At 41.9% G+C, this 14,518-nt stretch overlaps 1 protein-coding gene across 1 annotated transcript in view; it reads right to left on the bottom strand.

Annotated features, from left to right (window-relative positions):
• The window catches only part of LOC144767616 (putative methyltransferase DDB_G0268948), a 544,273-nt gene that overhangs the window by 415,647 nt on the left and 114,108 nt on the right, over positions 1–14,518 (bottom strand). The window lies entirely within an intron of this gene.

The raw sequence follows: 14,518 nt of genomic DNA, 5'->3' as shown, positions 1-14,518 counted from the left end.
TGGATAACCCTGGGCATAGTACTACACTACGCTCGCAGAGCATTCGTAGTTTGCGCTACTACGCACTACGCGAATTGCACGTAGCACTGTGCAAAAACACATAGCGTTTCGGGCCTTTTTTGCTTGTTCGTGGTCCTCAAGTTGGCGACCAAGAGAGAGCAAAATCAACATCCAGGCGAGACTTGTTCCTCGTTCGCGATCAGCAACATCAAGTTACCGATCCCGAGCGTGGAAAATAAACCTCCCGGCGAGATTATCAATGCTTGCTTTGAGAAACTACCAGTCCACGTTGAGAAAGCTGCTGCTTGAGTACAAATCTACTCAAGCGGCAGAAAGTGACCGCTTGCACTGTGCAAGATGCCGTTTGCAATGATAGCACAGTGCGGACAAGCATCTGGCACTGTGCAATCAGTGCGAACAGCATTTTCCCTACCGCACTTGGCAGTTCACGTACCTACGCGTAGCGTGCATAGTGGGAAGTGTACTTCGTGTAGCTACGCGTAGTGCTACTACGCAAACTACGCCCAGGGTTACCCTTGAACCATAGTGCAAGGGTTTCTGCGTGCATGGGAAGATTGTTTATGTGTCGGAAGGTGTCCCTTCCAGCACATAAACAATCTTTAAATGCCGTTTTCTAACTTCTATGCGCGCTGCTTATTGCAGCACACATGGAAGTTACAAAATGTATTTTTTTTAAAGGTTGTTAATGTGCAGGAAGGGACACCTTCCTACACATAAGCAATGGAAGACATTTTGCCTTTTCAAGGCAGCACACATGGCAAAAGCAAAAATTAGGAGAAATAAAGCATTTCCCCTCGATCCGATAAGTTAAGAACAGGTCTTAATTTTGGCGCTGCCTCCTATTTACACCACATCTTGTGAATAGAGGACAGCATCCAAATCAATGGTTGTTGCAGTGAAACGTCCACTGCCACACACACAGCCCACCCCTTTCACGCCAAGCATAGCATGAAAGGGGACCTTATTTACAAGGCAGCGTTAATCCACGGTAAGTAGCTTAACGCTGCCCCTTGTACATAAGGCAAAGCCTGTATCACCACAGGAACATTAGAAAATGTGATGTTACCCCGGATATAGGGGCTTTTACATATGGCCCTCTATTTCTTAGCAATAATGGACTCCAAAGCATTGAAGACTAACACTTGCTTTGCAGCCTTCTGCACTGCCTCACTGTTGGTTTGACTTTGTACTGCATTCTGGAAAGATGAGCGAAGTAAAATGGCTAAATTGAAATGTTATGTTTTAGATATACAAATAAGCCAGACAGATAAAATATAACAATAATTAATCAAATGAAATCCACACCAATAGGGCATAAAAGTGCCAATGAGGTACTTTCAGATTTTAATGCAACAATCAAACATTACACTTTCAATATGAACCGACATGCTCCTACTTTTGAGGAATGACTAGTATTATTCTTTTCTGAAACCTCATCCTCGTATTAGGTTTTAATTATGAGAGTTCTGTCCTTCCTAGAGTGCTTGGGCCAGTTGTGGTGCCTCTGGAAGTCGTACCTGTGCTGGTAAGCTGAAAAGTAAGATTGAGAGACTTTTGCAACTGAAAAGTTATCGCATCGCTCACTGCGGAGCGCATCTCCGACAGTGCGAGGAAATTCCCGCAACTACAGAGGTCGACATCATCGCAGCGCCTGTTGCTGCTGCCTAAGACAACGCATCCTTCGATTGTGGGAAGATCACCATCGCTGCGAGCTTCGTCGCAGAGCCTGTCATCGCTGAGGGAGATCGCCACAGCGCCGGCTTGCGGATCGCATCACATCGCTGCGAGCATCGTTGCAGAGCCATCGCATCGAGGAGCTGCGAGAGAAAGGATCGCCGCTGGATCGCGCATTGTCGCCCCGGAGATCGTCGCAGCCCCTACGAGATCATCGCATTGTGCCTTTGTGAGAACAAACTTCCTATGGAACCTACACACCGGAATTCATACAGGTGGCCTTCCTCCCCATACAGACCGGATTCGTCACAACACGCCCGCTGCTACAGCGGGGTTGTCGCAAACGCCTCCCCAGGGTCTCAGGAGCAACGCATCACTTGTTTTCCACCGCACCAGCTTCTGCTTTTGGAACTTTGTCGCAACTAAAGGTACTGTTGGCTAAACGTGACGCAAATGTGAACTTTTTACACATCTGTGGATTATTTTATCGAAACCTTAAGAACTCTTTTGAAACCATATTCTTGAACTGTGTATGTTGGATTTTTGTTGTTTTGGTCTTGTGTAGTTTAGATTAAATACCTTAATTTTTCTAAACTGTTGTGGAGTCAGTTTGTGGTTTTTTCACTGTGTTACTGTGAGTGTCGGTACAAATACTTTGCACATTGCCTTTGGATAAGTCTGACTGCCTGTGCCATGCTTCCAAGGGGGTGAGCAGAGGTTATCTAAAGAGTGTTTCCTCCTTACCCTGACTAGAAGCATGGGTCCCTATTTGGACAGTGGTACCTACCTCTGCAAACTAGAGACCCCCAGTTCTAACACTTCCCATTGGGACAAGGTAGAAAGATGGAGTTTAGGATGCCTGAACTCAGAATACAAAAATGCATCCTTTAGTAAAGATGAATTTCATATTGTGTATTTGAAAATACCACTTTTAGAAGGTGTTTTTTTCTTGCTAAGCCATCCAGTGTGCCTCTGCTGGTTTTTGAATTGACTGTCTGGCTTTGGCGTGACAGGGGCGTGGGGTGTGCATTCACCGTAGATAGGCACTGGAGGGGTAGAGGTGTGTCCTGCTATTCCTGGATGAGTCACAGCTGGGCTGAATAGACCTGGGCTGCATTTAGAGTAGTGGGATGAAATTTCATTGCACCTGAATAGGTCTGGCCTGCTTTATACAATGCTGTCTCCACCTCCTGACAGGAAGCTGGACCAGAGAGAACAGAACTGGTTTGGAATGAGCACAGTGCCTTTCTGCCACAAGGGAACACAAATAAATGAAGTTATAATATTGGGGCCTAGACCCCAGAACTCGCTTTGATCAAGGAACCTGCCAAGAAGAAGAGCTGGGAAAGCTGTGACAAACTTTGCTGTTTGGGCCTACAGTAGCTGCCTCTGTCTTGGACAGAGAAATGACCGGACTGAACTTTCTGTAACGTTTTCTGCTGAGTGTCTCCAAAGGCTTTGAAATGGAGCTTGCCCCCTGTTCAAGAAGTCTCGGGAACAGCAAAGATTTCGCCTTCCTCTGGGTACTGCCCCTGGGACCGTGCGTTCCATTTGCCACAGAAGGAAACTGCAGACTGATGCCATCACCAACATCACTGCTGGCTCTGTGAGCTGAAGACACCACAAAGGGAACTGCTGCTGCACTCATGATGACCACTCCCTCCATAGATCTGCTACGTGCTCTACAACCTGTGGGCACCGCACTGTTAGATTCATAATTCCCTTTCATATGATGCCTCTGCCGTGCTGATTTAGGTTAGCAATGTGTGGCTAAAATACATGCATTTGTATCCACGTTATGCAACCCAATAAGGTATCCTCGCAGCATGTAAGCTTTAGTTAGCCAGTGTGCATCCATTTTAAATTTTGCAATCCATATTAAACAGTGCCTGGGTTAGGCCTCAGTGCTCATATTAAATGCCTCGGCAGAACACAGGGTTTTGTAATTATTTCTCCTGCTGTCCAAGCCTGTTTCCTTGAATTGCTAATGAATAAGATATTCTGCCATCACATGCCTAGCTGAATGTGTAGCTTCGGTCCCCACCTTAGGAGATACTGAAACCCAGCACCGTGGCCTTGTATTCCTGATAACGTGTTCCCATCTGGCATGTGTTAGCTTATCTCTGTGCTCCATTGTTCAGGTCTGCTCAAGCCAGTACTTTTCCACAGTGAGCAGGGTTGGAGATGGCTGGGAAGCCCTTTTAGCCCTTTTAGCCTACTGTAACCTATTGGGAAGTCAATCCGCTCAGCGTCCATCTTTGGGTGCAGGTCTGACCGGGGCTCTCTTTGCAGAGAACTACGAATAAAGTCTGTTTATATTCTCTACTGTCTGACCAACTCTTCGCTTGGGAAGGCATTGCAGGTGGTTGTATATATACCCCACAGGGCCCTTAGAGTGCCCATCCTTCAGTTAGTGCCCAAACAGGGGCCCGTGTAAGGGCCCCCTCTCTCATAACCGGATCACAGTGGCTGTGGTGGTATCTGGACGGTCTGGCGGATCGGGCCCCTCACATACAAGACCGAGCTTGGTTGCACTGCTCTGTCCATCCGACGGATCCTCTGCTAGTGGCCCTTGGCTGGGGTTCTGAAGGTGAAACCCTGGAGCTGACCGTTTGGTCCAGAGAGTCGGCAGTGGAGAATAACTGAAAAAGGACACCTTGCTTGCACAACACGAGCCTGTGGGCCGTGCCTGATACAGTCTGTGGACTGCTTTGTCTTGGACTTGGTGGGTCTGCGGACCCTTGTAGGACACAGAGCGCTTGTGAGTATTCTACCGGGCCAACTGGTAATTGGCCTCTTTGTGAAAACGTCCGGGACTGTTCAAAGGTAATCTGCCAAACCAACTGGTTATTGGATTTGCTCTTGAAAAGGTCTGGGGCTAGAGGCACGTCCTCTTGTATTGGTACAGTCTTGGGTTGTCTTGGGTGCAGTTTGCAGACTGCCTTGCTTGGATGACACCGGCCTGCGGGCGGTCCCTCGATACAGTCTACGGACTGTCTTTGGATGACATTAGCTGACGAGCTGCCTTGGCACGGTCTTTTGGGCCGTCTTGGTTTGTACTTGGTGGGTTTGCAGACCCTTGGAAAAGACATAGGGTATTCATGAACAGTCTGCCAGGCCAACTGGATATTTGGCTCACGCTCCAAAAGGACTTGGTCTGTTTGCGGTCAATCTGACAGGCCACCTGATAAATGGCATACACTCAAAGATTTCTGTGGCTAGAGCCTGTCTTCTTGAAATACTGCAAACTCTCTGTGGCATATTTAAAAGCCTCTTGCGCCTCTTTGTGCTGCCATAGTGTCACTTTTTTTTATGTTACGTTGGCGTCAATAATGCATCAGATTGCTTATGTATTTGCAAAATGAGTCAGGATTCTATAGTAAAAGGCAGCAGTAATATATATAGAATGTGTTTAGTCACCTTACCGTTTCTAGACTAGTAAATGTTTTTGGGTAAAATGCAAGGTCTAATATTTTTTGTCTAGAATTACACTATGCGTCTGTGTGCTTTTAGGAAGTATTCTGAGAGAAGCTTTTTTGTACATTTTGTGTTTGCAGACATATAAGTGCTTAAAAACCTATCCTTTTATAAAGTTTTTATCAAATTTGAAACCACTTATTGCTTTTGTATTTGCAAAATAACTCATGGTTGTACAGTAAAATGCAGTATTTATATTCCTGGAATGTGTACAGTCATGTTAGTCTTATAAGAGTAATTAATAGTGTTGCTTGTCTAGAATCAGACTTGTGCTTCAAATCTACAATTTAACAGTCAGTATACATACACGGCTGCATACACTCTGGGGCAGATTTACAAGCCCTTTGTGCCTCTTTGTTGTTACATTGTGTCACTTTTTTGATGTAATGTTGGTGCCAATAATGCAGCAGATTGCTTATGTATTTGCAAAATGAGTCAGGATTCTATAGTAAAATGCAGCAGTCATATATATAGAATGTGTTTAGTCACCTAACAGTTTCTAGACTAGTAAATGTGATTTTGTAAAATGCAAGGTTTAACATTTTTTGTCTAGAATCACATTGTGAGTCTGTGTGCATTTGGGAATCATTCAGAGAGAAGCATTTTTGCAATATGCAAGTAGTAGTGTAACCAATTTAACACTTGGGTTTCAGGCCTATATTTTCCCAGTCAGTATCTATACAGTCCATTTATAAGAAATACTGTTATTTGTCTAGAATCACAGTGTGAGTCAGTGTCCATTTAAGAAACTTGATAGAGAATGATTTGGTAGGTTGATGTGTTTGCAGATATATAAGTACATGTACTGTTGCAGTGAGCCACTCTTTAGGGCATGCAGTGCTTGAAACTCTTATGCACTATGCAAGTAGTAGTGTAACCATCTTCACATTTGTGTTTCAGGCCTACATTTCCTGAGTCAGTATCTATACACTCCATTTTTAAGAAATACTGTTGTTTGTCTAGAATCACACTATGATTCAGTGTAAATTTTGGGAAATTTGAGAGTGAATGATTTGGTTGGTTGCTGTGTTTGCAGACATGTGAGTACATGTACTGTTGCAGTGTGCCAGGCTTTAGGGCAGGCAGTGCTTTAAACTTTTATGTACTATGCAAGTAGTAGTGTAATCACCAATACACTTGTATTTTGGGCCTACATTTCCCCAGTCAGTATCTAAACACTCCATTCATCAGAAATACTGTTATTTGTCTAGAATCACACTGTAAGTCAGTTTGTTGACCCATTCAGCAGTATGTCCTTATCCATTCGCAGCAGTAAAACTCAAGCACTTATAAAGTTAGTTAGGCACTGTCCTTGCAGAACTGTAATCATTCAGTCAGTACCCAAGTACTCATGCAGCGAAGTAGGCCTTAGGGCATGAACTGCTTCAAAGCGCTTTCCACTATGCTTGTGGTCTTCGATCTATCTGCACACTTGAATGAATGAATGAAATTTGTACTTGTAAAGCGCACTTATACCCGAACTGGGGTGTCCAGGCGCTGTAACGCATACTGCTGTGGAACCCTTCCTGGCTTTTCCCTGTGAAATGTCCACTCCTCAGCACCCCCAAGGTGATGCCAGGCATCCCAGCGCTGTTGGGGTCGTTGTGGAGATTAAGTAATATTGCCCAGAGTTGCAGAGTGGGACCCATGATTAGAATAGGCACCGAGGCGAGAATGATCAGGTCCGAGGAAATTGAGCCCAAGACTCGCCGAGGCGGGAATGGAACCCTGGTCCCGGGCCAGACCTCTGCATCAGGGTATGCCGCTCTAACCATTGAGCCACACTTCTCCTATTGAGCCACTTGTCTTTTATATCTTCAATTCCTGAGTCTATATCCTTACACTTACACTAAGCAGTCTCTAACTGGTGTTGCACTGTTGTAGTGAGTCATTCAGCAGTTTGTTCTACTCCATTCACTGCACTAAAACTCAAGCACTTATGAATTCAGTCGGGCACTGTCCTTGCAGAACTGTAATCATTCAGTCAGTACACAAGTACTCATGCAGCGAAGTCGGCCTTAGGGCCTGAACCGTTTCAAAGCGCTATGCACTATGCTTGTAGTCTTCTATCTATCTTCAAACTTGTCTTTTATACCTTCAATTCTCTAGTCTATATCCTTACACTTTCATCAAGCAGGCTGTCACTGCTGTTGCACTGTTGTAGTGAGCCATTCAGCAGTTTGTTCTAATTCATTCATTATGCTAAAACTCAAGCACTTATAAATTCAGTCAGGTGCTGTCCTTGCAGAACTGTAATCATTCAGTCAGTACCCAAGTACTCATGCAGCGAAGTAGGCCTTAGGGCATGAACTGCTTTAAAGCGCTATGCACTATGCTTGTAGTCTTTTATCTACCTGCACACTTGTCATTTATACATTCAATTCCCGAGTCTGTATCCTTACACTTCCACCAATAACTCTGTCACTGCTGTAGCACTCTTGTAGTGACCCATTCAGAAGTTTGTCCTAATCCATTTACTGCACTACAACTCAAGGACTTATAAATTCAGTTAAGTACTGTCCTTGCAAAACTGTAATCAGTCAGTCAGTACCCAAGTACTCAAGCAGCAAAGTGGGCCATAGGGCATGAACTGCTTCAAACCACTATGAACTATGCTTCTGGTCTTCTATCTACCTGCACTCTTGTCTTTTATACTTTCAATTCCCTAGTCTGTATCCTTACCCTTCCACCAAGCAGTCTGTCACTGCTGTTGCATTGTTGCAGTGACCCATTCAGCAGTTTGTTCTAATCCATTTCCTGCACTAAAACTTAAGCACTTATGAATTCAGTCAGGCACTGTCCTTACAGAACTGCAATCATTCAGTCAGTACCCGAGTACTCATGTAGTGAAGAAGGCATTAGAGCATGAACTGCTTCAAACCGCTATGCACTATGCTTGTAGTCTTCTATCTACCTGCACACTTGTCTTTTATACCTTCAATTCCCTAGTATGCAAGCCTTACAGTACCACCAAGCACTGTGTCACTGCTGTTGCACTATTGTAGTGCCCACTCAGCAGTTTGTTCTAATCCATTCACTGCACTAAAACTCAAGCACTTATATATTCAGTCAGGCACTGTCCTTGCAGAACTGTAATCATTCAGTCAGCACCCAAGTACTCATGCAACAAAGTAGGCCTTAGGGCATGAACTGCTTCAGAGCGCTATGCCCTATGCATGTAGTCTCCTATCTACCTGCACACTTATCTTTTATACCTTCAATTCCCTAGTCTGTATCCCTCCACTTCCACGAAGCAGTCTGTCACTGCTGTTGCACTGTTGTAGTGACCCATTCAGCAGTTTGTTCTAATCCTTTCACTGCACTAAAACTCAAGCACTTATAAATTCAGTCAGGTGCTTCCTTGCAGAATTGTTATCATTCAGTCAGTACCCAAGTACTCATGCACCGAAGTAGGCATTAGGGCATGAACTGCTTCAAAGCGCTATGCACTATGCTTGTAGTCTTCTATCTACCTGCACACTTGTCTATTATACCTTCAATTCCCTAGTCTGTATCCTTACACTTCCACCAAGCAGTCTGTCACTGCTGTTGCACTGTTGTAGTGACCCTTTAAGCAGTTTGTTATAATCCATTCACTGCACTAAATCTCAAGCACTTATAAATTCAAGCAGGCACTCTCCTTGCAGAACTGTAATCAATCAGTCAGTACCCAAGTACTCAAGCAGCGAAGTAGGCCTTAGGACAAGGACTGCTTCAAACCTGTGTGCTGTATGCATGCAGTCTTCTATCCACGTGCATACTTGTCTTCTATACCTTCAGTTCCACAGTTATTATCCACGATGTTGCAGCAAATACTCTGTGTTACCCCTTGTACTGTTCTAGTGATGCATTCAGCACCATGTACTAATCCATTCACTGCTCAAAAATCCAACTACTTATGAATTTATTAAGGTACTCTTCTTCCAGATGTAGTTCTTGAAAGTTTTATGCAGTATGTATGCACGTCTGTTATCGCCCCTTCTGTTTGCCCTCTCAATGGAGCCATTTCTTTCTGCTCTCCTGGCCCAAACTAGAATAGTTCCATTCTGCTCCGCGGTACATTGTTTAAAAATTACCGCATATGCGGACGACATTGCGATATATTCATCCAATGTTGGAGAAGCCCTAGAAGGTATCATGGTGGAAGCGTTAAGATTCGGGGCTGTATCAGGCTATAAATTAAACACTAATAAAACACAAATTGTAGCTAACTACACCCCCTCAGCCCCCGTTCATGGAATATGGAGGGTTGCTAACTATTTAGGGGTTAAAATGTCTTCAAATATCAGAGACATAATTCCTTTAAACTATGATGCGCTATGTAAAACAACGGTACTGCTTTTGAAAAAATGGTATAAGCTTCCTCTAAATATTATCAGTAGAATCAATCTGATAAAAATGATAATTCTTCCGAAATTCCTTTATTTATTTCGATCTATACCTTTGGCGCTCAATAACTCTTTTTTTAAAAAACTTGATGGAATTTTCAGTTGCTTCATTTGGGGCTACAAGAAGGTTCGAAGATCACTGTCAAAACTCTAAGGCCCTTTAGCGATGGGAGGACTTAATTTTCCTGATTTTAAATTATACTTCTGGGCCACCTTCATCGGGCGTCTTCGTTCCTTGCTCAACTCAGAAACTCAACTTTTTTTTCACACTTTCATGTTAAAAGCTGATTCTAATGTGTTCTTGTTAAGGCTGAACGGTCCTAATTTTTACAAGAGGGTGAAATGTAAGACCGGCAGAGACTCAGCCAAAATTTGGTTTAATATTTTACTTTTTTGTAAAACATCTTTTTTTTATTCGAAATTACGGTTGTGGGGAAATCCGGGCTTGCCCAGGATCTTTAATGACGGGTGGGCCAACAGATAGTCGGCTTGTGGAATTTCTACTCTGGGGGACCTTCATGGCCCTAACGGACTTTGAGGTACTTAAAACTGTGTTTAATTTGACCGAGGACATGCGGTTTAAATATTTTCAAATTCATGATTTTCTGGTTCATAGGATGAAAATTAATTTTATTTCAGACTCTGATATTTGGGATTGTTTCTACTCATCTAGGACCAAATCCCTAATAAGCAAAGGATACAGTTGCCTAATCTCTTACAGGAAAATGGATTGCTCTAAACTAGCAGAGAAATGGAGCTCTATGCTGAATCTGACAATTAATAGTGACCAGATTTCCCATTCACTTTCTAACATCAATAATTTGGTCCATTCATCCAATTTAAGACTACAACAGTTTAAAACTACATGTATGTTGTACTTCACCCCTGAAGTCATTCTTAAGTGGTCTACAAATATCTCATATAGCGACCATACTAAATGTCCTAAATGCCATACGGTAGGGGCTAGTATAGAACATATGTTATTTTCCTGTCCGGCTCTATCGGAGTTTTGGTTGGCCCTGGATAAAGTCTTTAAGCTGGAACTGGTTAAACATCCGTCTATCTTGGCTTTAACCGTACTTCTAGATATACATGACACCCCCCCTACCCCAACAGGCTTTAATAATTATCCTACTATCCTGTGCCAAGCTAACCATTGCTCGTTCATGGATCTCTCCACAACCACCACATATTATGGATTGGTGGTTGCTGGTGAACGAAATTTGGGGCAGGGAAGCTGCCTTGGCCCGACTCAGAGGTACTAGGTCACTACTCAAACTTGGTAAAATCTGGGGTAACTTTATTTAAAACTTAGCTGGATCGGTCTGTATTGTTAATTTAAATTGTGTATTTAAACTTTCACTCTTATTTTTGATGGTTCGTTTATCTTGCCTTTTGCTCTTTCTCTAATTTTTTAAACTGGATCAACCCTTTTTTCTTTTAATGTGATATATTGTGTGCCAATGTACGTGCTGTCAATAAAAAATAAAATAAAAAAAAGAGTCAGTACCCAAGTAGTCTTGTAGCGAAGTAGTTTTTAGGGCATGAACTGCTTCAAAGCACTATGCACTATGCTAGTAGTCTTCTATCTACCTGCACACTTGTGTTTTATACCTTCAATTCCCTAGTCTGTATCCTTACACTTACACTAAGCAGTCTGTCACTGCTGTTGCACTGTTGTAGTGACCCATCCAGCAGTTTGTTCTAATCCATTCACTACACTAAAACTCAAGCACTTATAAATTCAGTCATGCACTGTCCTTGCAGAACTGTAATCATTCAGTCAGTACCCAAGTACTCACGCAGCGAAGTAGGTCTTAGGGCATGAACGGTTTCAAAGTGCTATGCACTATGCTTGTAGTCTTTTATCTACCTGCACAGTTGTCTTTTATACCTTGAATTCCCTAGTCTATATCCTTACACTTTCACCAAGCCATCTGTCACTGCTGTTGCACTGTTGTAGCAACCCATTCAGCAGTTTGTTCTAATGCATTCACTGCACTAAAACTCAAGCACTTTTAAATTCACTCAGGCACTGTCCTTCTAGAACTGTAATCATTTGGTCAGTACCCAAGTACTCATGCAGCGAAGTAGGCCTCAAGGCATGAACTGCTTCAAACCGCTATGCACTATGCTTGTAGTCTTCTATCTACCTGCACACTTGTCTTTTATACCTTCAATTCCCTAGTCTGTATCTTGACACTTCCACCAAACACTCTGTCACTGCTTTTCCACAATTATATTGAGCTATTCAGCATTTTTTTTTATCTATTCTCTGCACTAAAACTCAAGCATTTATAAATTCAGTCAGGCACTATCCTTGCAGTCTAATCATTCAGTCAGTACCCAAGTACTCATGTAGCAAAGTAGGCCTTAGGACAAGGACTGCTTCAAACCTGTGTGCTGTATGCATGCAGTCTTCTATCCACGTGCATACTTGTCTTCTATACCTTCAGTTCCACAGTTATTATCCACGATGTTGCAGCAAATACTCTGTGTTACCCCTTGTACTGTTCTAGTGATGCATTCAGCACCATGTACTAATCCATTCACTGCTCAAAAATCCAACTACTTATGAATTTATTAAGGTACTCTTCTTCCAGATGTAGTTCTTGAAAGTTTTATGCAGTATGTATGCACGTCTGTTATCAGTTACACAGTTGTTTTTTATACTTAGTCATTGTACATCGTATTTATTTAGTAATAGAATGGTATATTTTATAGATTTATTTTTATAATGTTACATATTTTTTCATTACAGATTCTATTTATCAACACTAAAAAAAATTCATCATGCCTTCAAAAAGTGAAATGAGGAAACAACATAATAAAGCTTATTATTTAAAAAGAAGTCCTCCACAAGATTTACCTGAACAACATGTGTGAACAAAAAGTAAAAAAACTCTTGGTAAGACAAAGATTTTTCTAAAGAAAGTATCAAATACTAGGAATAGTGTAGAGAATGTGAAATATAAAATGAATGTATCTGCAACAAAAAAGAAAAACAAGAGAAAAAACAGATATGATGGGAAATCATGTTCTAAAGAAACACTGTATAGTAAAAGGAGGAAGAATCAATTTCAGGAAATTAGAAAAAAGAATGTTTTACAATAGAGTTGTCTTAAATTTATTGAAGGATATGAAGATATGTGAAAGAAAATCAGCATTTTATAAGAAGAAGAAACATGTTGAAAGTATTGTTGAGAAAGCATTTGAATTAAAAAAGAAATTATTTATTTTAATAATCAATAGAATTCGATCACTAGATAAACCAATCCATTTAATGAAGGCCAAAAGTAAGTAGAGAAAACTAATTAACATAACTAATTTTTCTAATTTTTTTTTGGTGAACGGAAATACAGTTCAAGTTCTGAGCCTTTTTTTATTGAAGAGAGTTATTTTCAGACTAATGATTTGTTGCATGCAGTTGACACCAGCGGTCAAGCTTATGAGGTTAGAAATGGTTGTCCTATTGAGAAAGAGAAAATTGTTCCCAGAAATGCAGAAGAGGTATTAGCTGATGAGGTTTTAGGGAGATGTCCTAAAACTCCAGTGTACACTTGGAATTGCAGTAGTATGTGTAGTGTACGACACAAATCTATTGATTTTTTATGCAATTTCTTACGTGAGTATACTAAGAAAAGTGTTAAACAAAAGATTAAGATGTTGCAAGGACTAGACCCTTGCAGAGTGAGAGAAAATACTGGTTGCCAAGGAAATTCTCTGGCTTGTCTTTCTAAAAAAGTTTGTCGAAGTGTTTTTCACCATTTCAGAATGTTAGCAGTACATCCTACTCAAATTAGGAAATTAGTCAGAACATTGTATTATGCGAAAAGTCAAGCACTAATGTTAAAAAAGTTGATCTTTTGCGTGGAACAGTATCAGATGTAATGAATGTTTGTGAAGAAATTGAGGTTAGTTACTTTGGTCCTGAGCAAGACAGTGCAGAAACTGACACATTAATAGTAAGGGTGGGCGTAGTTCGCGAAGTAGCGCTACGCGAAGCTACGCGAAGTGCACTTCACACTACGCGAACTTTACGTAGCACTACGCGAACAGCGTAGTAGCATGTTCGCACTGTGCAAGATGTGTTTTCAATGATTGCACAGTGCGGACAAGCATCCGGCACTGTGCAAGCATTGAAAACGGCATCTTGCACAGTGCGAGCTGTAGTTTTCTGCTGCTCGAGTAGATTATTACTCGAGCGGCAGCTTTCTCAACGCGAACAGGTAGTTTCTCATTGAGAGCGGTCGGGAGCATGCTCAACCACTCAAAAATGAGAAACCTGACCTCCTCGCGTTGAGAATCTCGCCGGGATGTCATTTTGCTTGCTCGCGGTCGCAAACATGATGTTCAGGACCGCGAACAAGCAAAAAATGACCGCTGCACTACGCTACGCTGCACTACGCATGTTCGCATTGTGCTACGTGCAGCTCGCGTAGTGCGAAGTTGCGAAAACTTCGCAAACTCCGCAAGCGTAGCGTAGTGCTTCGCCCAGGGTTAATTAATAGAAGGAAATGTGGAAGAGTGTGTACAACATTCTAGTACTAAACATTTTGAGCAAGAAATTATGAAGTTTAAGGTGATGTCAGGTAAAAAGCTCATTATAAAAATCAGACTTGGACTGTTAATCTGTATTTAAAAAGTGAAAGAGAAAATATTAATGAGTGGAAGGAATTTGCAACTTATTTGTTGGTAGAGAATTGTTTTGATTTGGGTTCTGATCAACGTATTTGTAAATATTGTTATAACAAATTAGACGAGAACAAAATGCCTGCTAGAGCTGTGCATAATAATCTTGAGTTGGTAAAAATTCCTTCTGAACTGATGGATTTAAATACCTATGAGTCTATTCTTATTCAATGTGTGCATCGGTTTCAGGCTATTGTTCGTATGGAGCCTAAGACAGGGAAATTGCCTTCTTCAGATTTACAGAGAGGATTAAAGGGAAGAGTTGT

The sequence above is a fragment of the Lissotriton helveticus genome, chromosome 7 (assembly GCF_964261635.1).
Source record: "Lissotriton helveticus chromosome 7, aLisHel1.1, whole genome shotgun sequence".
Taxonomy (NCBI): domain Eukaryota; kingdom Metazoa; phylum Chordata; class Amphibia; order Caudata; family Salamandridae; genus Lissotriton; species Lissotriton helveticus.
Note: the sequence above shows the minus strand (reverse complement) of the source record. Positions and strands in the feature narration are given on the sequence as shown.